Genomic DNA, 22,157 nt, shown 5'->3' on the forward strand with positions numbered 1-22,157 from the left:
TTCATGGAAATTAGTGGGAAGGCTTATGACATCAATGAACTTTTGGTCAGTGCTTGGAAGTTTTACGTGATTTAATCTCTGGCACACATTAATTACTAATTAAGCTTTCTAAGAGTTTTCATAATAGAATCTCACCAGTCATGGAACAAAGCCACAAAGCTGAGGGCAGCTCTGAGACTGATTCTTCTCACATGACAAAAGTAACAGATGTTGCAGAAGGGGTTGATTTTTCTAACACTGAACTGGGAATTTTAGTAGGAGAAGGTAAATAATATTACCCTAAGGCCATTCATCTTTCTTTTTGCCTCACTACATCATGCCCTCTACAATCTCCCCAAATATCCAGAAACAGCACATATAAGTTCTTCTTTATCCCTAGAGAATTCATACGCCCTGGCTTTTGCCATAATTTGTAGTGTAGCACCACCTTCCCAGAAACCACAGAATAACAGCTTTGCAACTGCAGATCTTTTGGTGTGAAGCCTTTGCAAAGGCAAAGAAAAAGCAAAATATGAAGGGTGGTTATGTTCCAGTCTATTTTAATTACTAGAAAAATTTAATAATGAAATGAAGTTCTCCGTTCTCAGCAGTTTTTAGGCCTCTCTATAAAATACTGAAACTACCTCACAGACTACTGCTCCCTTTGGTACTTAGCTATGACGATCAAGGAAAGGTCTATTGACAGCTGTAGATCCATGTTGTCATGGTTTCASAGCCTGTGGCTTATGTTTCCAAGTCAGGAGTTTCTAATGCAAACTGTAGCTGAAGTTTATGCTGAATATGCCATATTTAAATATTAAAAAGCAGATTGTGCATGCCTGATCTGAACATAGCATATTTGTTCAACATTCTGTTTAGGAAATTTCAACCTATTTTCTATACATCATCGTAGACTAGAGTTACAGAAAGAGATTCAATGATTCCTTGGAAAACAAACAGGATCAATAACTGCAGTTCATTGGCAGCCTCATGATCTATAGTATAAATACCATCTTCCATAATCTAAGGAAATGATACTAGAACAGCAAGAGTGATAGATGTAGGGATAACTGACCTGCATTAGAGTCAAAGATAAGCCCATGCCTTGAACAAAATTCAAGCCAAGTGTCTAGTTTTTTTTTAAAATGCCTTCTTCAGTTTTTCCCCTTCTGCACATTCCCCAGCATGCCCTCGAATACATGGGGCATGTCCAGGATCAGCTAACCAAGAATAAGCTTAATCACAAAATTACCTTACAGCCACCCTCTGCAAAATCTACTTCTAGACTGAGCTCCTTATCTTGTGACCCAGAAGCTGCATATGGCCCCCTACGACACAACCTGTTTTACAGAAGTCTCACATGTTGATACCAAACCAAGAGGTCTGTGTATTTTCAGCCACCTTGGTGCTTCATTTCCGCACAATATCAGAGACTCGGAGGAGGTGTTCCCTCTCTGATTGTGTAAATTATTCTCTACCCTGAAAACACTTTTAATATTGGGGAAACCTCTTTGACAATCTGCATCTCAGTTTCTTTGCCTATACAATTACTTGCACAATTAGTGCAAGTTGACCCTGAATATAAAGCAACCCCTGACTGTTGTCTCCTTTGGGGAAGAAAAAAAGATTGATATTGAATATAAAGCAACCATCACATTTTCCCTGCCCAGGCTCCACCCTTCTATGGCATACCTTAATTTCCCAAAGTCAGACCCCCAACCACAACCAATAGTGGTTTTAGTTATGACAGTGAGCTAGAGAACAAGCCCACATTTACTTCTGCCTGTTCTGAGCAGTAACCTCAGATAAACGAGCAGAGGGGAGCTGTAGGTGACTGCCTTTAAAATCCTCCYCTAGCCCCACAGGTGAATCAACGTACCCTTTCTGGAGGCACCCTCAAGAAAATACATGTAAATGAGTCTTTGAAGCAATTAGTTTAATTTTATTATGCTTTTGTGTGGATATCCTCATTCAGAATTAAAGTGGCCTTCATTTGATTTACTCTACCTAATTTCCAAAGAGAACCAAAGCAGATCAAATTAAGGACACTGCAATTCTGACTAACGGTGTCCACGTAGTACGGTGTAATGCAATTTAATTCACACCTTTTCAATTCACATCTTCAGCTCGTTTGGATTACCTTTCCAGTGTGGCCCTGAGACGGCAAGCACGAAATGCATTACTGTTTGAAGAATGGCCTGGTAGCCTGCAACACTAAACGGATACATCCTATTTTCTTGTCCCAGTTAATGGAGCACATAAATACTTCCACAGGCACTGCTACTCAACAGAGACAACAGCATAAACAGGTCTGTGTGAGCACCTCGCAGGTGTTTTCGAAGCTTCTGTTAAAATCTGAATTTGACTTTAATTGCATCTTGAGTTTGCATAGAAAATGTGTAATATCAGAGGGTTCTTTCAACTGTCTGTGGCATTTACACTTGCACAAATTATACTGGGCATGTCCGTATGAAAAACAGTAAGCAGATTAACTCCTACTTAAAAGGCAAACTACTTTTAGATGTCGGTGCTTCCCTCGGCTCTCTGTGCATTCCAGATCGGCRCAGCCCCCTAACTCTAAATGCCTCCTCAATATCAGCTGTGCAGCATGCGATAGGCAGCTGAATCTTGAAAGCCACGGGGGAAGCTCAAGCAATGTGGCATTTTCCAGTCATGACATGAATGCCCCAGCTCACAGGCTCCAAGTTCGGTCAGTAAAACAGCAGCGCTACGGATGTGCCAGCGGTGCCGCGGGGTGCTTGCACCGACGGCAGAGCCAGTGCGGGACGGGGCCAGCCCTCCACAGCTGCTTCCTTCCCCGGGCCACCGCACTTCTCTCACCTCCCCCAGCTGGAGGTTTTCTCCTGGGAAGCCGCCAGCGGAGGTGGCCCATGGGGCCAGGGCCGAGGCCAGGGCTGGCCAAGCAGCACTGCCAAGGCCCGTGGCAGGTCCCGCACACCGGGCCTCCGGGCTCAGACACCTGCACTTAACGCGCTTCTTCGCTGTACTCCATCCTCCCTCATGAACGACCAGTGAGTAAAAGAACTGTGGGCTGTAAGAGATTTCTACCTCTAATGCGCTAGTCCGATTAAGACATTTGCTTGCCAAGAGGTTTTCTGTCTTTCAGGTGACCAAACTTCACAATTATCTCCCCAAACACCATACTTGTGCAAAAACTGTGCCCTTAAGGATGTTCTCCTTTTCCTTCAGCTGCTACACTTCAGGTTTGATGGTACTGAGAAATTTGAACAGGATGAAGGACATACAGAGAGAAGGTACGCAGTATTAGCAATTATTGTTATATTGATAGTGCCAGCTATTAAAGCTAGAAAAATCCTATTTACAGTTGTTTAACAACTGGGAATTAGACTTTGCATAATGAGAAACTACTTTCAGCTGATTTACCCCTCCCACACTCCCTGTTGCACCAGATCAAGAGCCTCTGCTGACAGCTTGCACAACCTCCTGCTTGAGGCAGGGATTTCAAACTTGCCCGCGGACAGCTTCTGTAGCAGAAACACAGCCTTTCATCCCTGTGAAAATCCAGGCCAATTTGGCCAAGGTATAAAGCAAATAACGGCAATAATCCTGGTGTGCTTTGTACTGCTGATGCTAATGGGCTGGTCCATGAAAGGAAATCCCAGAAAGCCTCACAAACAGGCTTTCTCTGGGCACCCCACCTTTTTTCTCCCAGAACTACGCCAAATAACAGGGAATGGCTTTCTTGGGAAACCTTTTCATAATGTTTTTAAAAGGTAAAATCTAACTTCTTGACTTAAACTTTTCCATATGCTGGTAGCTTGTTACATCCTCCATACCCCAGAAGGTGAGGCAAGCAGAGCAGGGAGCCTCTGTGTCCACTGTGGAGTTACCTGGGGCTGCACTGCTGCAAAACCCAATCTCCAGACCCAGCATTACTGCTGCAGACAGCCAAAGATTGGGGTTCAGCGCAGCTACTTGGACTTTGGCACCAAAAAGATGACACATGAATTAAAGCAGAGCTGCAAGACTGTGCTATAGTGAAGAATATCAATAATCAAAAAAAAAATTCCTACAAGTTTATTCCAGGATGCATTTATTCTTTTCATCCTTCCATATATCAAGAATGCCAGCCATTTTTCCTCACTATCTCCAGTACCTACAGCAGTCCTCCCTGGCAGGAGACTAGCAGTTCTGGTTGTAATGAAAGCATTCTACCTCCCAGCTGGGATAGGTGGCTCATTAAGCCACCATAAATTAATTAGGTCCAATATTGTGCATAAAAAGTTTTAAAGGGCAAGGTGATAAACAGTGGCTGGAGCAGAGGTCCATAGCAATGGAAGAGGATATTCTCCCCCAGRTGCTGAGCAACAGCTCTTATCAAATGTTTGTGAACTTCCTTCGTGCACTGCTAGCAGTTGAAAAATTTGGAAATTTGACTAAGTTGGCTTAGGTCACATAAGTGCATAAACAGTTTAATTCACACAAATTGSACTCCTGTGGGCGCGCTGGCAAGCGATCTGCCAGCAGAGAGCAGTGAGGAACAACAGGGACCATCCTGGTTTCCCTTCATATAGTGGGGTCAGGAGAGGATTTGTTTCCGTGGCCTAACAACTGAAACTCCTTAGTTTTAAACCCAGCTCAGACTTGTTAAATCCACTCTGATGCCTTTAACAAGTCTCTTTTTCCATTTCAGAGTTCCCAAAGTGGTAACTAGATTAACCAGTGCTTACACAGAGCTCTGTGATGGAAAGCCCTGCTAAAATGCATTCTGCAGATTTAGCACTGTTAGGACACAGATTCAAAAAATTGCAGTAGGAGTTATTTATGGCTCCTCATTCAGCAAAATACTTAAGAACTTGTTTGAAATTAAGGATTTGGTCAAGAAGTCTGCTAATTTCAAGCCAAACTTTAGTAATTGCTTACACAAAATGAGCAATTTTCCATGTTGGCATGCATGCCAGATTTCAGCAAGGTTTTTTTAAAGGTGTAAGCAAATTACATTTTTGTCAGTCAGCTGTGAATCCTACTGAAAATTTATCTAGGTTGTTTTGCATCTATCTATATTTAACTTATGGTGAAGTTAGAAGTAACCTGTGATCCTGTTAGCCTGAAATCCAAATAATTTTCAAAAGTACATTGGGAGGTTTGAAAAGTTTGGAGGCAGATGCCTCTTTTAAATCCCTGAAGAAAAATTGAGAATAGAAGTGTCTTTAATGATTTAGAACAGGTAGTAGGGAAATAACTGTGCTGATTATCTAGAAAACAAGCATCAGAAAATAACATCCATCAGAGAAGAGCCAGGCGCAGTGAGATATACAAATACAGGTACTTGAGAGAAGTTATTTAAGAGTAAGGAATGAGACCTTTTATTCCACACTTGATATATTCTATCAGCTTCTACATCTTTTTCGTCCTTCTGATGCCAGTCTATAATTGAATGATGAACAAAAAATACAGGGAATTGCTTTACTGAAAACAAGCCCAAGCATAATCAGCATTTATCCCTCATGAGCAGTAGCATACTGATAGGTGATCTTACTGATTTCTTTACCTACCAGTGGAGAAAACAGGGAGCTTTTTTCAGCGTAAATTCAAAGTATTCTACCACACACCCTGAAGAATTGGTTTTCCATCTCTTCTCTATATTCTGCGCTCACTTGCCCTGCTAGCACTTCCATGCAGAACTGGAACAAGCCAGCTGGGCAATCAATGGCAATATTCAGCACCTGATGTATTCACATATATGTTCATTAATGATTTCAGTGATACAACTGGCTCTCTCTCTGCTACTACCTGATCTTCTATGGTATATGGCAACTTATTTTCAGGTTTCTGTAAATAGTATTTTTAATAGTTATTATAATTATTAATCATTACATTATTATTTTATGGTTATTATCTCTAGCACTCCAGGGCTCAGTGAAGAGACAGAAAACTTAACACTCATAAACTTTTCTCTTACTTACTCTGGAACACCAGTAATTCAGTAATCTATTTGAAAAGATAGTTGTTTCGGGTTAATTAGCATCTTCCAGCTTTTCATCATGAAAGCAACATAAAGAAAGTAGAAGAAATAGGAAATACAGTTAGTACCAAAGCGGTATGATGCACTCCGATGTCATACACTTGGGAAAAGGATTTACTGCATTTGACGTACAAATCATTGTATGCTTATAGTTGGTCAGAAGTTCTCTTTGAATTGCCTTTTCCTTTACTTCAACTATCAAAAAAAAATATTGTTTATAATACTGATATAATGTGGCACTTTATGAAGATTAAAAAAGACTTGCACTTCTCTAAGGAACTGGAACACACTTCATACAGGAAAGATAAGATTTGCCTGCTTAAAGCCAAAATTAAGATCTTAGTCCTTTGGTGCTTCAGTTTTTGGCAAAGTTGCCCAGCTGCTTAGAGCTCCATTTCTGGGTGTCCCCTGAAGCAGGTCAGTCACAGCAGAGGTAAGCATTTTGGCTCTGCCAACCATTTGCTGTATAAGTCCAAAAGGAATCCAGAAGCTAGTACTCCCTTCCTGTCTCATAAGGCATTTTCCAGAAGTACCCATGAAAATGAGCTCCACACAAAATACTGTAGGACCCACTTTCTTTTAAAATAAGGTTGGAATAGGATTGTGCTTGGAGCATTCCACCATGTAGGTATCTCCTGTTGGGATCTCCAGTGACACTTCTCCCTCCATGCTCCTTCCAGCGATGGGTGTTTGTGCTCCTTCTCTCTTCTCTTTTCCATATGCAAAGCAAAAGAGCTTCAAACCAAAAAGCACTACTGTCCCATATCTTGTCTCTTCTCCCAACATCCTTCTGCCAGAGCTCTTGGAAGACAGGAGGTAGGGGTTTAGAAAGACACTGAATCATCATGTCCTCTGCCCTGAGAAAACACTCTGAATACTGAGCACAGTTTAAAAAAAAAAAAAAAGGTGGTGGTGGGGGGGGTAGGGATGCCTTCCTTCTCCACCACATTTAAAATGGAGACTTGGCCACTGCTAAGTATCAGTAAGACAGCACTAACGTGCCTGCTTTCAGGATTAGGATTCAGGGCCATAGAGGCAGAGTCAGGATGACTGGGCCTCTGGGAAGATTTGCACCTGACTAGCCAAAAAAGAGAAGATTCTCGCAGTACTCTGGAGGTTCTATAATTCTGCACAGCCGTAGGGGTTAGGGTGGGGGAATTTCATTTCCTGGGCAGAACTCCTCCTCTGATAGGCAGCGTGGGCAGATGTACTGTTACCACCTGTAATTTTAAGCCAGTGCTTTATCACTACATTTTTTCTATTGTAACGAATTAAATTCCATTTTAACTTACGTAATTATTCACCTGTGTAACAGCATCTCTCATTATCTGCTCTCCTCAGGCTTTGAAAGCATCAGGAGAATTCCTAGGTCCAATCTCAAATATTCCAAAAATCTTTATGATTACTTGGGGGCCTTGATGTCTCTTCAGATTCCTCAAGATCCTTGTAAGAACTTTCCTCGTCTTCAGTTGTTTCACTGAAAACTCTCAAAAAGAAGAATCTCTCCAAGGAATAAATATTATATTTCAAAGAGCATTTCCAGTTTTTGTAGGCCCAGCATTTAAGACTTCGAAAAAATAATACCCTTTTAAAAAATGGAGCAATATCAACCCTAACATGAATTACATGTTATTATGTTATATTTGTCACAGTCAAACTGATGCTAACACCACCTTTTCAAAAATCATGAATCAAGCCTTTTGAAAAACATTTCTTATCCTTTTTTTTCCTCCTTATTTATCTCCTTAGGTTTTGAATCAAAATTTAATATACTCCAATTTTCATCACAGTCACAGAGCCTACAAACCTGTAAGCTGAGAATCTTGGATAAATCACTCCAGAAACAGAAGACTTACGCACAGCTCTTCAGAAAAAGAGTAGCACTGTTCTAAATCCACAAGAATTAAAATGAAACTGGAAAGAAGGTCTATAAACAAAAGAGGAAAAAAAAGTTCATTTTTATTACCCAAGTATAATGAAATTGAAGAAGACAAGACAATAAGGTAGGAAAAGTATATTAGATACTTTAAGATTTTCATTTTGATATAAGAACTCTTTGCTAGCAAAGACAAGGATTATTTTATATATGAAAGTATAATTCAATTGTGTAATCTTCATTTCTTTCGGTTAAATGAGAGTATTTAATCATATGTGTTAGCCATAGAACATAGGTATCTCTGAGGCTGCACACAGAGACAAAAATCAAGTGGCAATTTTTATAGTAGTGAATATATACTACTTTCATACAGAAGAACAGAAAATTTCTAAGCTCATTTCTTCCCTAGAAATGGAAAATTCCCTTCCCTTTGGTGATTTCTTTAGAATTCAAAACATGCAGAAGAATGCTTGAAGTTCACTGACAGCAGGAGGGTTCATATCAGCTGACTCTGTACTGTGATGCCTGCTGCCTCAAACCTGCTGATGCTCCATTTTCTTTGGATTCACCCCCACATAAAGTATTGGCTCTGTGAATTATGCCATTTTGCTTTGAAACTCTTTTCTGGTTCTCTAATGCTTCACACTACCCGGCAGTATTGCAATGTTAGGCATTTTATCCCAAGTGAAAAATATACGAAAGGTAGCTGGAAATATGTTTTCTCTGTTTTTTTTTCTGAACCAGCAATATTTTGCCTCTTCATAACCTAACTCATTATAGTTCAGCTGACCTTTACAAAAAGCAGGAATAAGACTTTGTAGTGCTTCTACATCATGGATCACTTTTTACATAGCTACGGTTACTCATATAAATTTATATATATAGGTTACTCATATAAAAATGGGAAAACAGCCTCCAGACAAGGCTGACACATTTACCAGCTTTTCCCAACGACCAGCTGACTTGGTTATGCTTCATGCTGTATGTTAACAAGCTGTACTACTCATACCCAAATCAGGTGGTCCCTAAGAAGCCATATTAACCCTGGCTAATGCCAAGTAACTGAAGTTAAGATTTTACGTGTGAACAGGAATCAGATTTAGCACAAATCTTGAGTTATAAGTCAGATTAACATAGGGGTGAAGAGGCAACAGCAGGCGAAGGAATGAGCTGAATACACCTAACATTTTTTGAGATTTGAAGTAAGGTCTTTGGGAACATTTCTGTTTTGATTCTTTTCAAGTCTTCGGGTAATACATTAGAGTCAGAGAGTCAATGGTAAAACCCCTACTGACTTTGCTGGACTGTTTGTAACTGGATGGATCCTTCCAGTGCGCTATATTTAACTGCAGACTTGCCGGGAATTCATCCTGGCAAGTCACCATGCAGGCACTAATCCTGAATAGGGGAAGAAAGAATTTAAAGAAACAACATTGGCATTGCTGCAAACATACTGATTAAAATGGGTTGCATCACACAATAGCCGTCAAGAATGTACACATGGAAACATATTAAACATTGAGAGATAATACCTTTTCATCCTTCTTCTGCTCATAGGAAGGCTCAGGTAGGGAGGGAGCTCAGGAGGTCTCTAGTGCAACCTCCTGCTCAYGGTGGTGTCATCTCTGTGGGCAGACCAGGTCACTCAGGGCTTTGTTTGCTTTGTCCACTTGTTACAACAAGGGATTTTTTCCCCTTCAGAATAAAGGAAAGTGGAAAATATAAGAATAAGTTGTGCTGATTCAAACCAAAGACTTGCTTAGCCCAATATCCCATCTCCAGCAGTGGTCAAGAGCTGATGTTTATTAGGAGAGCTTAAGAACAAGGAGAGCATATATCACATTTCCCTCAGATACTCTCTTAGCTTTCAACCCTTTTCAGCTCAAGGACTGCCTGGCCTAGACGTGGTTTCTAAGTATTTGCTGATTCTTCATGGATTTCTCTTGAGGAGCTTGTTCAATCTCCCTTTGAAAGTCACCTTCCAGCTCCCACAACACAGTGCAGAAGGGCTCCATAGCTCAGCTAGCTGCGGCATGAAGAGCCACAGGCACTGTTGGTGCATGGTGCATGCGTCTGGCCAGCTTCCCCGGCGCCCTGCACTGCACCAGGACGCAGCGCGGTCAGTCCCTTGCCGATCTCTTCGTGCCTACCAGCCATGATTTTATGCCTCCAAGGATCTACAGAACTGGAATTTCCTCCTTTGCTGGGTTGACACATTTCTCGATTTGTTTAATTAAAAAAAAATACACATTGATGAGCCTATAGAACAACAGCACCCAGGACCTGAGTTTTCAGATTTCAAATGTCACAGAAAGGACGTATTCCAGCATGACTGGATTAATAGCTGCCAAATCACTGCCTAATAGAAAATAACAGTTCTAGCAAAATACCGATTCACATATGACCTTAAAGGATGTATGTCTTCACCAGCAGTTTGCACAAAACAAACACATCAAATAATACATGTTTTTTTTTCAAAAGATAACATTCTAGGAATGAATAAACATTCATAACATAGAAACTTCACATGACTTTATGCTGAACTTGCCCTGCCAAAAAAAAAAGCTACTAATTTAAAAAGTCATCAGTAGATCATTAACTGCCATAGCAAAGACTCCAAGCATGTTGTAAAATAAATACTTTCAAAGGCAAAAGAGAGGTCTGCCCAGAAACCCGAAGGGAACTGTACAACGGTTGCCCTGTTCAGCAGCTTCTCCAACACACAGTGTACAATAGATGTCAAATCTGGGTTGTGCAAATGTGAACCAGCTCACTTTGTTTGCTTTAGTTTCATGGAAGACATCAACTTCTGAACTAGGAAAAAATGCTTACAAAAATGTTTTTCATTTATGAAAAATAAACCCCAACAGTTAGGATAACTGATTCTGGCTGCAAAATCCATGGATTTGTATTGCTGTTACCTTAAATATTTTTCAGCTGCAAGCACAGACTTTTTTTTCCCTCTGAGTCAGTGAAAACGTTCTCTCAAATTCACCATTAACTTGTATTGACCAGCAGCTTACAGATGGGCCACTTGTGAGACTGAACTGCTGCTATATTCGCAGCCATGCTGCAAAGAAGATCACTTGCCCTAGTCCGCTCCTACCTCCCACCAAGGCCCAGGATAGCAGTTAGCTACCTGAGAATAATGGAAGAGAATATATCCCAGAGAAAAAAAATTGCTGGCCTTTTTTTATATTTGATGGATGGGATAGTTCTGGACGCAGAAACATATTATTCTTCTCTATGTTAGTAGCAGAAAGTTTATAGCCATTTTCTTCTGCTACAAGGGCAACAGTGATAGCTACTTGGCAAATGGAGTCTATCATATTTCTCAGCTCTCTTATCATGAACGAGCTCAGATGAGGAGTATTTTGGATTTTACGCTTTAGTTGAATAAGTCATGATTAATTATTTGGGGACATTTCAGCCTGATTTTATTTTACTGCTTATGTTTTGTAGAAGGGCAGTAAAATAAAACAGGGCTGAAATGTCCCCAAATAATGATTCACGACTTATTCAACTAAAGTATAAAATCCAAAGCCACTCACTTCTAAGAGCTGCTTATTTTTATAATCAGTTTTATATGTTCTATAGTTCTCTGACACAACTAAATATCCACTGGAATGCATTTAGCAATAGATTTCTTCTTCCTGTATTTATCTAAAGCTTTCATGGTCTGCTCTTGTCCCTCTCTAGCATCGGAGTTATTGGCATGCCAAGCAAAGCTCCTTCGGCATCTTGCAGCTAAAACATAGCATCATAAAGCATTTAGAAGTTCGCCYGAGTTTACTGATCTAGAGAATGCTATTGTGTGCCTTAAGTCAAAGTGAGTGTAAGAGAACAGTTCCTGCCTTAAGGAAACCAGAGTCATACTGCAGTGCATAAACACAAAATGGGTATTTTAGACACAATTCAGCAAAAAAAAAAAAAGAAACAATCAAAACCTTGTCTACTCAAATATCACCTCTGGTACAGGTGTTAATGAAGGTTTTATATACCTGAAGCTGCAAGTTGGTTTTGAGCAGACAGATCCAGCAGCATCAACAGTATCCTCACCTTGGTTAAGCTATTTCAACTGCACTCCAAACCATAAAGTGACTTGGGAGTTTTGAATTGACTTCCTAATTGCAATATAACACCAATCCTGGTCCCTAATGGATTCACAGGAAAAAAAATTACTTTGTTCTTACCTCTTAGCTTACAGATCTTGCCTACATTAGGGATTTTTACACAAAAATCCCTAGTTATTCCAAGTAAAGCTGACAAGGCACACATTTAATGTGCTGCTGAAAAAATATGAGGAGCCCTAAAATTTTCTGTGGTAATATGTCCAAAGTTAACATTTGAAGATGTGATTTCATCAGAGAGAATGAAAAAGATCTAATTACAAAGGGACCTTTTTAGATCATTATTGTGATGCTAGCAGCTCTAAAAGATGGACTAAAATATGCAGAACTGAGTTGCATACAGCCTGGATGCAAATTTATTGACACAGAATACACTGTTTTTGTTGTCATGTTTTAGAGAAGAATTGCTCTTTAAATACAATTAAAATTCTCACAGAGGCTAGTTTAAATATTTAATGATTTTTAGGTCTTATTGATGTTCATTATATTTCAGATTCTGGACCTTTCCATCTGTGGGAGATGTTTTTGCTGTGAGTGTTACGTGCTCATGTAAGTGGGGGGGGGGGAGAGAGAGGGATGTAAAAGGGCAGCAAAAAAGAGGGTCAAGAAATGGGAAAAGGGAAAATAAGGTGCACAATCCCTGTGATCTGGGTTTTCTGGAGGTACTTGCTGAGCAGCCCAGCATGTGGTCATAGGCTTCCAGGACCACTCAGGCTGGGAGGAACCTCAGGAGGTCACTGGTCCAACCTCCTGCTCTGCACTCAGAYCCGGCTGCCCAGGGCTTTGTCCAGCTGGGTCTCAAAAGCTCMTGAGGATCACTGCAGCCTAAACCAGGATGATGAACCAGACCTGTTGCTCTGCCTGTGCCCCACGTGTCAAACCTGCTCCCACCGTCAGGAGGCCATGGGCAGCGGGGAGCTTTCCCAGGCCAATGGTGCATGGCCCCGATGGCCAAGTTGAGCACCTTGGTGGCACTGTGTTGGTGCCCCGTCCGGGGCTGATGGCACCAGCACTTTTCAAAAAAGTATGAGAAAACGAGTAGCCAAAAAACATGGAGCCCCTTTACCAGAACTGCACAATATGGCAATGCAACCATCTGAAATCACAGTAGTGATACCCCAGTGGGCTGTCTGAAAGCTCGCTGTCACTTTAGCCCCATCTCGCCCCTCTCTCCCTCCCTCAGACCAACACAGACACAGCGCAGAGTTTAGCCAGCGGTGAGTAGCCCTGCAACTTGTTAGTGCCATTCGTGATTCTGTTTGCTGCTAATCCCCCTTTACCGCTTTCCATTGGGTCCTTCCCACAGAACTAAGAGTAATATAAGAGAAAGTGTTTTTAATCAAGATATAAACCATTTATTAAAACCAGGCTGCCTGTTCAGTGTTTTAAAATTTAGTAACTTGGCAACTTTCTTATCTCATTAAAAATTCTGGTACCTAATCCGTCGTTCAATCATCCTGTTCTCAGTTCTCTGTACTCATCTAATTAAAATAAGTGCACCAGGACTAGAGATGTCCCATTTCCTTACATTTCATTTTTCATTTGCTCCTTACCTGAATCATTTTAGGACTGCAACGTGAGCACCGCTTCCTTGGGCATCAGACATGGTTTTAACCATCACTCACACAGCCACAAGGGAGGAAGAGACCACAAGAAGTCAGCTAGCCTAGGCCCCTGCTTTAAGGCTGGGAAAAATTACACCTAAAATACTGAATACTTGTTCCCAAGATTACAAAAACTATCTGTTCTCTAACCAGGCAATAATGCACACAAGAGCATATGCACCCTTTTGATTCCAAAAGTGACAGTTCTTTAGAAAATAATAAAAAGAGCAAAAGATGGGTTAATGTATTTTATGTTTAGGTTAAGTAAATTATTTCTTCATTGGCTGAGCAAAATTAGATGATTCCRCACTGAATCTAATGTTTAAGTTTTGAGCCCTGGACCATGCTTTTCTGCTACAGTTTTAAAAGTCTGGCATAGGATGACAACTCTTAGAATAGTGAGAGATTTCCAGGTCCGGAAAAGATGAGATATTGTCTAAATACTAAGAAAAGAACTCATTAAAGAGATACCTATTCACTAGAAAAGACATTATGATACTCATCTTGCTCTCAGACATAGTATTTTTTCTCCACGAGAATAAATCCAGTGTGAATGTGTATTAAATGCACAACAATACCATTTAAAAAGATCTAAATTAAAAAATAAAATAAAAAATTCATCCTATTTATGCTTTGACTTCATAGTATTCTAGATCCCATAAAATTCTCTGTGATTCTTTTCTTCCTTTCCTCTCAAAGTGCCTGTCTGAAAGGAAGGGAGAAACAACTACTCTTAATGTGCCAGTACTTTAGATATGTAGAATAATTTGCAGTTGACATATTTCATCACTAGAGGGAAATCTGTTACAGTGCTTTCCTCAGTTATACTGGTAGGTTACCAAGCRTGTAACAGACTTAAATTTGGATGCAAAAGTTAGAGCAACCAAGCATAACATAGGGAAGAGAATTTTCTTTCTCAGAAGAGTACTCAGAGGAATCGTCTCCAGTCTCCTCAGACTACCCCAGATAATAGGAAAGAGGGTGCTGGGGCACAAAGGTTCCTTGGAGAGAGAAAACTCCAAATTGGGCTAACCTTGGCACACCCACCATCCTGCATCAGTGTCTCTAAACTAAAACCAGGGCAGAAAGTTATCTCAATTAGGGGAGCAGAGAAATAGAAGTAGGAAAGCCTTGTGCACCCCCAGCCATCACTCGTGGACACTTGGAAGAAACAGCAGCATTTTGAGACACTTGTAAAAACCACCTCCAGCGGCTCATAGGGTTTCCCTAGCTACTCTCCACCTACACTTGGGCTCAGGCTTGGCCGTCGACTATCAAATGAGCTATTGAAGACACACTGCCCTGCCTGATTTTAAAGGCTGTGTCCCTGTGACCAAAAAGCCAATTTGGAAACTAATGCTCCTAAATGAAAAGCGTGGCAAGCAGAGGGCCGGGATGCTGCAAACACAGATTTATTGCACTCTGCCTCAGGCTCTCAGTGTCCCCTTACGTGCTGCTGTCCCCGCTGTCTGTCTGAAGGAGGTGACCAAAAGCGCAGGCCCTGGCTGCGGTTCCTGCGGTAAATCCCTGCCCTCGTCCCRGCTCGCTGGTGGGCAAGGCCCCCACGGGGACACTGCCCCGTCTCCTGCAGCGCCAAGGGTGAGCTCCCAACCTGGCTCCCTTGCTAAGAGAAAGATATACATAAAAGAGAACTGGTMACGAAGGAGCAAACTTGATTTTCAGTGCCGGCTCTTAGGGATTTTCTATTACATTTTATCTTTGAAGTCACTTGGAAAAAAAGCTAATGGAAGAATAATAAAAAGAAAGGGTTTCATGAGCCAGTGTCATTTTATAGAGCTGCCCTTTATTATTCTGCCTGACAGGCTGTCAGTTTCTAGTCAAAATGTTTCATGTGAGCATAATAAATTGAACTTGTCTCCAGAAACACCATTTCATGCTGTTTTTACAGTGACCTTCTGTGGGGAAGCACTAGAGAAATCAATATTCTGTATGTAGTTGGCATTAAGTAAGTGTGTTGCTTTTCATCAAAGCTTAGTTTTAATGAATCATGATTGCCACAATTCAATTCTTACTTCTCTTATTTCCTTTTTTTATCCTCTTTACCATAAAAAATACTGCATCTAAATATCAGGACATTTTTAACCCTGAAAGTCATGCTATGAATGAAATAAATAACGAAGGAATTGTAGTTAGCAGGCCAGATCTGAGTGATTTCTTGAAAGACAGCTCCTCTCTTTACCGGTACGTTGTTCCATGCTTTCTGTATTTTTCCTCTGTACTGCAGCAACATTAATTGATGGCGATAGCTATCTCACTGTTCTGCTGTCCTATGAGCAGATGCTGAAAGATAGAGTAAATCTACAGGATGGCACAGGCTTATGTTGACTTATACCAGCACCATCCTAAGCTTTTATCAGCCATCTTTATAATTTCTTTCTCTGTTATATTCTTCCTTCAACCTGTTGCAAAGAGATTTTCATCTTCCTACACAATTTTTTCTGAATGCAGCTGAGCATCAGGCTACAAAATTTTCAGACTTCATAGATGAATGCCTGAATCTAAGAATCATCAAATACTCAGAGACAGGACTGAAAAAATACCTGCTATAATTTTAGTTTCGAACGGCTGTCAAAATCCACTTAACTTTCAAAGTTTTTTATTCTGTTCCAAAAACTGAAGTAGCTCTGTGATGGTATATTGAACAACTGAAAAACAAAGCCACAGTGATACATCATGCATYCTAGGAGGCTTTTTCTCCTAACAGTATTTTCTTGTCATTCAGACTTACATTTCAGGACACATATTATGGACATTTAAAAAGCACTTGTATGGAATTTAAGTGTCATTCATAGATAATAGCAACTGGCAGAGAAAAGGGCAAGATGAAGGAGAACAAGAATGGAAGGAGAAAAAGAAGAGCTAGAGAAGCTGCAAGCAGGTTCTGAGGGCAGGCTGATGAGGGAGCTGGCCGACAGGTGGCTGGAGCCACCAGCAACCTCCCTCTGCCCTGTTTGAGGCCTCCTCATCCATTGGGCTGCTGCAGGTCTGACTGTAGGTCACTCTTTGCCATGCAGACAGGCAGGGCTTCTGGATTAGTCTGTCCTGGAGCCAGGGATGCCAAGCATCCAGGCTTTTTGTGGCGACAGTTCACAAGGCTACAGGCTTATTTCTCAGTTAGTTCCTCCACCTAATGAATACCTTGGGGAAAAGAAATTTAACTTGCAGGGACCCATAAATAAGTAGCCTCTTACTCACTCTGGTAGGTTGTTCTAGAGTTAATTTTCTGTACTTATGTGCTTTGGAATCACAAGATAACTATTATTTTCTTCACTCACTGGAGTGCCTCATCACAAATTTCATGCTGACATTTTCAGGGAGAATGATAGGCACAGACTGGAGCTGAAGGGTAACCTACATTCAGTACTGGTTTGCATACACATATATATACATATATACTCAGAAAAATCTAGGTTGGAAAGATCCTCTTGATCTCCTCTAGTCCAGTCCCTGCACAAAGCAGGGCCAACCTTGAAGTTAGACTCAACTTTCAAGTTAGATCAGATTGCTGATCTAACTAACAGGGTCATGTCTAGTCAAGTTCTGAATATCTTCAGATGGAGATATATGCTCTTTCCATAACAAACAAGTGGCTTAGGTCCAGAGCACATGCAGCTCAAGGACTTAAACTTTTGGAGTTTGTCTACAAAATAAATTAAATACACTAACTGAAGGGATTATGTAAAAGCAAAAACATTTTATCCAATTGACAGGTCTCAGATCTGGGGTTAGCTTTAAATCTACTGTACTGCGATTAATCTGCCTTTCATATTCCCTATGTTTTACTACCACCCTGAGGCCACTGAAATCATGGGTATTTTCTTCCTTAGGTATTTTTTTCTTTAGAAAAAAAACAAAAACCAATAATTACATTATACTCAGTTATGCAATTTAAAGGCTAAAATTCAAATTGTATTGAAACATTTCCCTTTGGGTTCTCTCACACAGAGTCTGAAAAAAACTTCCTTTACTGATTAATAGACATTTGGCAATCAAATTGTTCAAAGTTTCCCTGCGAGGACTGAACTCTGTTGCCCTTTGTCAATGATAAGCCTGTTTTAAAGAGCTATAAAAATAATTACTTTGGCTTTCTTAATAAATTACCTGGGGAAAAAGAAAATCTTTTCACCATTTTGGAGCCATCAGTAAGCAAAATAATAAAATCAGTTGGGAAAAAACTATGTTCATTTCAAGATAAGTTTCAAAATGTTGTGGCATTTGGTGTGTTCCACATTTATTTTGGAAGGCAATATAAAATATGATTCTCAAGAATATGAATTGAGTTTTGAGAAAAGCTAATGCAATGTTGCAAATTGAGAAAATATTGAATGGCAACATGAAATAGTCCAGCTAGGACCCAGACAAAATACAAGACTGTAGACTGGAAAACAAGGGCAGCTGTAGCTGAAGCCAAGGTTGTTTCACATGTTCTTGGCCCTGCTGAAGGTCTTGCTTCTCTGGCAAAGATTACTGAGCCCGTCCCTCTATCCACTCTTCATCCATCACACTTATGGCCACTGACAGCCTCTCACCTATGAAGATGGGCATGCTCTAATATGCTGGTTTATAAACTGGGAAATGACAGATGCCACTGGTATGGAGCTGCAACCTCCAGCAGTAGAACGGGCTAAATCCATGAGCATGCGTCTGCCTGAGCTATTAGTCTCAACATTTTCTGTTCCTCATTTTGATGGCAAATGATTTAAACACCGGATTCCTTCTCCCTTTACCTTCTCCTAATCTTTTAGAAGAAAGGCTTAGACACACTTGTTTGTGTGCTGAGCCCAAGCCTGTCGATGTTCTCAGAGGATACTGAAACCATACCTCCCAGATCAAGCCCTCAGGGACTTTAAGCAGAAGGACATCTAATTTATGGTTCACATGATCAAAATACCAATTTGCTCAGCCTGGTTAACTAACACTGGGCAGCTCTGGACACACATACACAAATGCTACCTTAGTCATCCAGGAAAAGTATAAGCTGGGCAGGAAGCTTTTTCTCAGGATGCCAGAAGACTCCAGGGTTAAGCAACACCCAACCACGATTTCCAGGATCTTTAATTTGGAACATAGGAAGATGCTGTCATCTGGCTTCTGGCACTCAGTCCTGTGGCTACGTCAATAATAGGAAATTAAAGAGGATCAGGGCACAGGCCTGCACTGCTGTTAATTGTTAGCACACCTGCTGGCCTAGCAGTGGCCTACATCATGCCCGGGTACATTAAAGGAATAGCTTTGGCCAAGAAATGTTCCCAAAAGGTATTTTGGATACAACCACCCAGATYCGGAAGCAAACACTAGGCCAGTGGGCCCAAACAAAATTCTGTCCTGCCACCTGACCCTGGAGCCAGAGAAAGATCCCTGGCCCTTTTTATTTAATAGTACTGATGTAACATATTTGGCTCTGGTGTAGATAATTGGCGCTTTAATTGCTCATCACTCCATAATTATTGTGAAGAGGTTCATTGCTCAGGTACCAGCTGTAGGACAAAAGTGGCAAGAAGGTCCTCCACCTCATCCTTTCAGGCTTCTTCTAACTGAGGCCTTATTCTTGTTCAATGAACTCAAGCACAAATCTTATACAACAAAMAAACCATCAGCCTGCCCTGACTTCTAAATCAGCTCCCTGTCAGCCCCAGCCCTTACTTATTCCAGTCCAATGTCCTCTGCCTTTACAGCCCCAAAGCAAAAAGTTGCTGTTTCCTCCAAAACCAAATGTTACCTGCTCTCACCAACTGCCAACATACCAAACTCATCTAAACCATAGCCCTAATCCTTTACACACATTTAGGAAGGCAAACCTCACTGGCTTACCAGGTAAACTTGGTCCTACTTGATCACCAGTGCAGACAAAAAGCTTCAAAAGCTGTCTTTCTCAACAGATTTCACACTCCCCTCAAGACTATTCTGAGGCCCCAAACTTACAATCCCCCAAAAAACCAAAACAGTAACTCAATATATGAATCACAAAATTATGTCGTAAGTATTTATTTCCCTGACTCATTCTTTCTTTAGTTTAAACCCATAATCAACTCTAACACTAACCACAACTTATCTAAAGGACCTCTGTCAGCTCGAGAGGAAGATGAAGCTAGGACACTTCAACAAAACTGGGCATTTTTGCAAGACCTACCTCTATATTTGTTATGGAAAATTAGGCTCGCCAGCCACCATAACAGGGTCCGACCCTAGGTTCCTGCTGAGGCAGAAGTTCGAAGTCAGATTGAAGAGAAATAAAATTTAATGATACACGTGCGGTAATTACAGCTTGAGCTGGGTGCCTCYGAAGAGGGACCCCGAACAAAGAAATCCCTGGGCAATTATACCCTTACAATCTAAATTCCCCACCCCTTAAGTGATAGTTTGGACCAATAGTAATGGTTAGGTCTGGGGTCTTCCCCTTCTTCACTGGGCCCCTTCATTGTCTCTAGGCAGGCTGCTGCTTATCTTCAAGGTCTGCTACTCCTGCTGTCCGTGTAACTTCTTTATCCCTCCAGCTTGAACCGGCTCTGGGGCCCCCTTTTACTTATCTAGGTAAAAATTCACAGCTTGAGGCCTAAGGCTTCAGCAAATTTAGCTACTAATGCTAAGCAAGTTATGCTAAGCGATTAATTCTAGACAGCTTCAGTCYRATATTCTCTAACATATTTACACCACCGAAAAAAAGTATTCTTACAGCAAAGCCTAACCAAACATTGTCCCTATTACCAGGCAAAAAGATCCTTTGCAAGGCTGCAATGCACACATGCTAACCTGAGCCCCAGGCAAAGGATCTTTTGAAGGCTGCAGACTTAAAAAAATGCTCTGAGACCGTGCTAGTGCACACCCATAGGTTAGCGTAGCTGCCCCTTTACACAAACCTGCTCCCCTGGAGAAAGGGGCAATACTTCCAGAGTGCACTCAGACGAACAGCCCCGTGAGTTAGTCTAAATTCGCAGTAGCCCCAGATATACATTTTGGTAAAACCAACCAAGGTGCATTGGAAGTTCCCTCTCAAATCAGGGAGCATCTTGTTTCAGAAAAACATGGATTTCAAAAGATACAACAATAAAATGAAAAATTCCTCAGACCTCAACCCAGACCCCTAAAATAGAAACTATTTCTACTTTCATCACTCCCTTTAAAAACTGTCAAATCCCAAACCAAAACCAAATATAATTCTTAATAATTATTCCTTTTTACTCATAGAGCCCCAAAACATAAACACACTCCAAAATATCCCCCCACTTAGATCAGGCTGATCAAGGAATAACACTAGGGATAAAYTTAAGATTAAAAGATGCCAAAATAATAACCAGGAGCTTAATACATTGCATAGAAAAAAAATGACTCCTCCAACAGGATTAAAAATTAGCATCTGCAAAAACGTGACCACCAAGAAGCAGGGGTCCCATGCTGCTTTGCAAAGTTGCCATTGGCAAGGGAACCATCATTCACAGGCTTAGGGGATCCCAGCACATGACCCATATCAACCCTAGGCCAAAATAGAGAGAACAGGGCCTCTTTTGGTATTATCAGGCCCAAACCCACCTTGCTTGCTACCTCTGACTGAGCCCAGCATTTTCCCAAACATTTTATGGTCCTGTCTGGCCTCTCTTTGAGGCCACCATGAGTTGGTGGCTCCTCACCTAGGAGACCCAAAGGCTTGGGGGCTTCCCACGCAGGCTTCAGGCAGGGCCCCAACCCACAAGGACCTCTTGCCTTCACTTCAGTCTGGGCATGGTATGGCCTGCATGGTTTTACTAAACCTGGGGTTATGCTAATTCTCATTTTCTTGGCTTTCTTTCTTTTTGTTTCCTGGGTTCAATCAAGCAGTTTGGTATCTCGTAGGTTTGCTCCCAACTTGGGCATTGCAAAGGCTGAGGAAATGCAGTGGAGCTGRAGTCGGCACCCGCCTGCTGCTCAGCCAGCTTCCCGGGTTGTTACAAGACTCTCTTGAATGCAGTTTCCAAARCACATTGCTGGTTTGTGAACAAGTGATTTGGAAGATGTGTTATGTTCTTGGCTTATTGAATTATGCAGTCCCACACCCTAATCTCATATTTGCCCTTCTTCTGCTTCCCTGACAGGGTCAGCCCTGAACACAGCCTCACAAGGCATTCCCAGCTCACACTTTCTCCCTGAATCTTTTTCTTTTCCTTTCCCACACACTCATTTCTAACTCTAACCTCCACCCCACTCAGCCATATCCCCATTTCCAGGTTCTATCTCAAAATAAATCACTGCCACTTTCTAGCAAGGGCGCTTATTTTAACCTGCCAGTCCCTTTTAACTCACTCTTTAGCTCTCATCCTCAGCTCCTACACATTTCTATACTCACCGCCCCCATTTCACACCTCCCTTCCTCCTGTTATGAGCATCAGCTCCATCCAAGAAAGCCTCACTGATGCCTGTTTTTATCTGCTCAAATGGCAGCAGGATGAAAGGCCTTTCTGAAACTAGCCTAACTCCTTCCCATAGGCTTCAGCAGCATTCAGGCAGGTCTCACCAGGACTGCCTTCAATTCTTGTCTAGGAGAGGTTTGTTCAGAGCAACAGCTACCT

The 22,157-nt window shown here is 41.3% G+C and overlaps 1 long non-coding RNA gene across 1 annotated transcript; it reads right to left on the reverse strand.

Annotated features, from left to right (window-relative positions):
* Positions 1-202: 202 nt before the first annotated feature.
* LOC112965380 lies at positions 203-18,706 on the reverse strand. Its single transcript, XR_003253275.1, has 4 exons — positions 18,571-18,706; positions 9,395-9,557; positions 7,291-7,913; positions 203-7,206 (listed from the first exon to the last, which is right to left on the reverse strand). It is a non-coding gene; the product is annotated as an uncharacterized LOC112965380 (long non-coding RNA).
* Between the last annotated feature and the right edge of the window lie 3,451 nt (positions 18,707-22,157).

This window comes from Apteryx rowi, unplaced genomic scaffold, assembly GCF_003343035.1.
Source record: "Apteryx rowi isolate R43461 unplaced genomic scaffold, aptRow1 scaffold_213, whole genome shotgun sequence".
Taxonomy (NCBI): domain Eukaryota; kingdom Metazoa; phylum Chordata; class Aves; order Apterygiformes; family Apterygidae; genus Apteryx; species Apteryx rowi.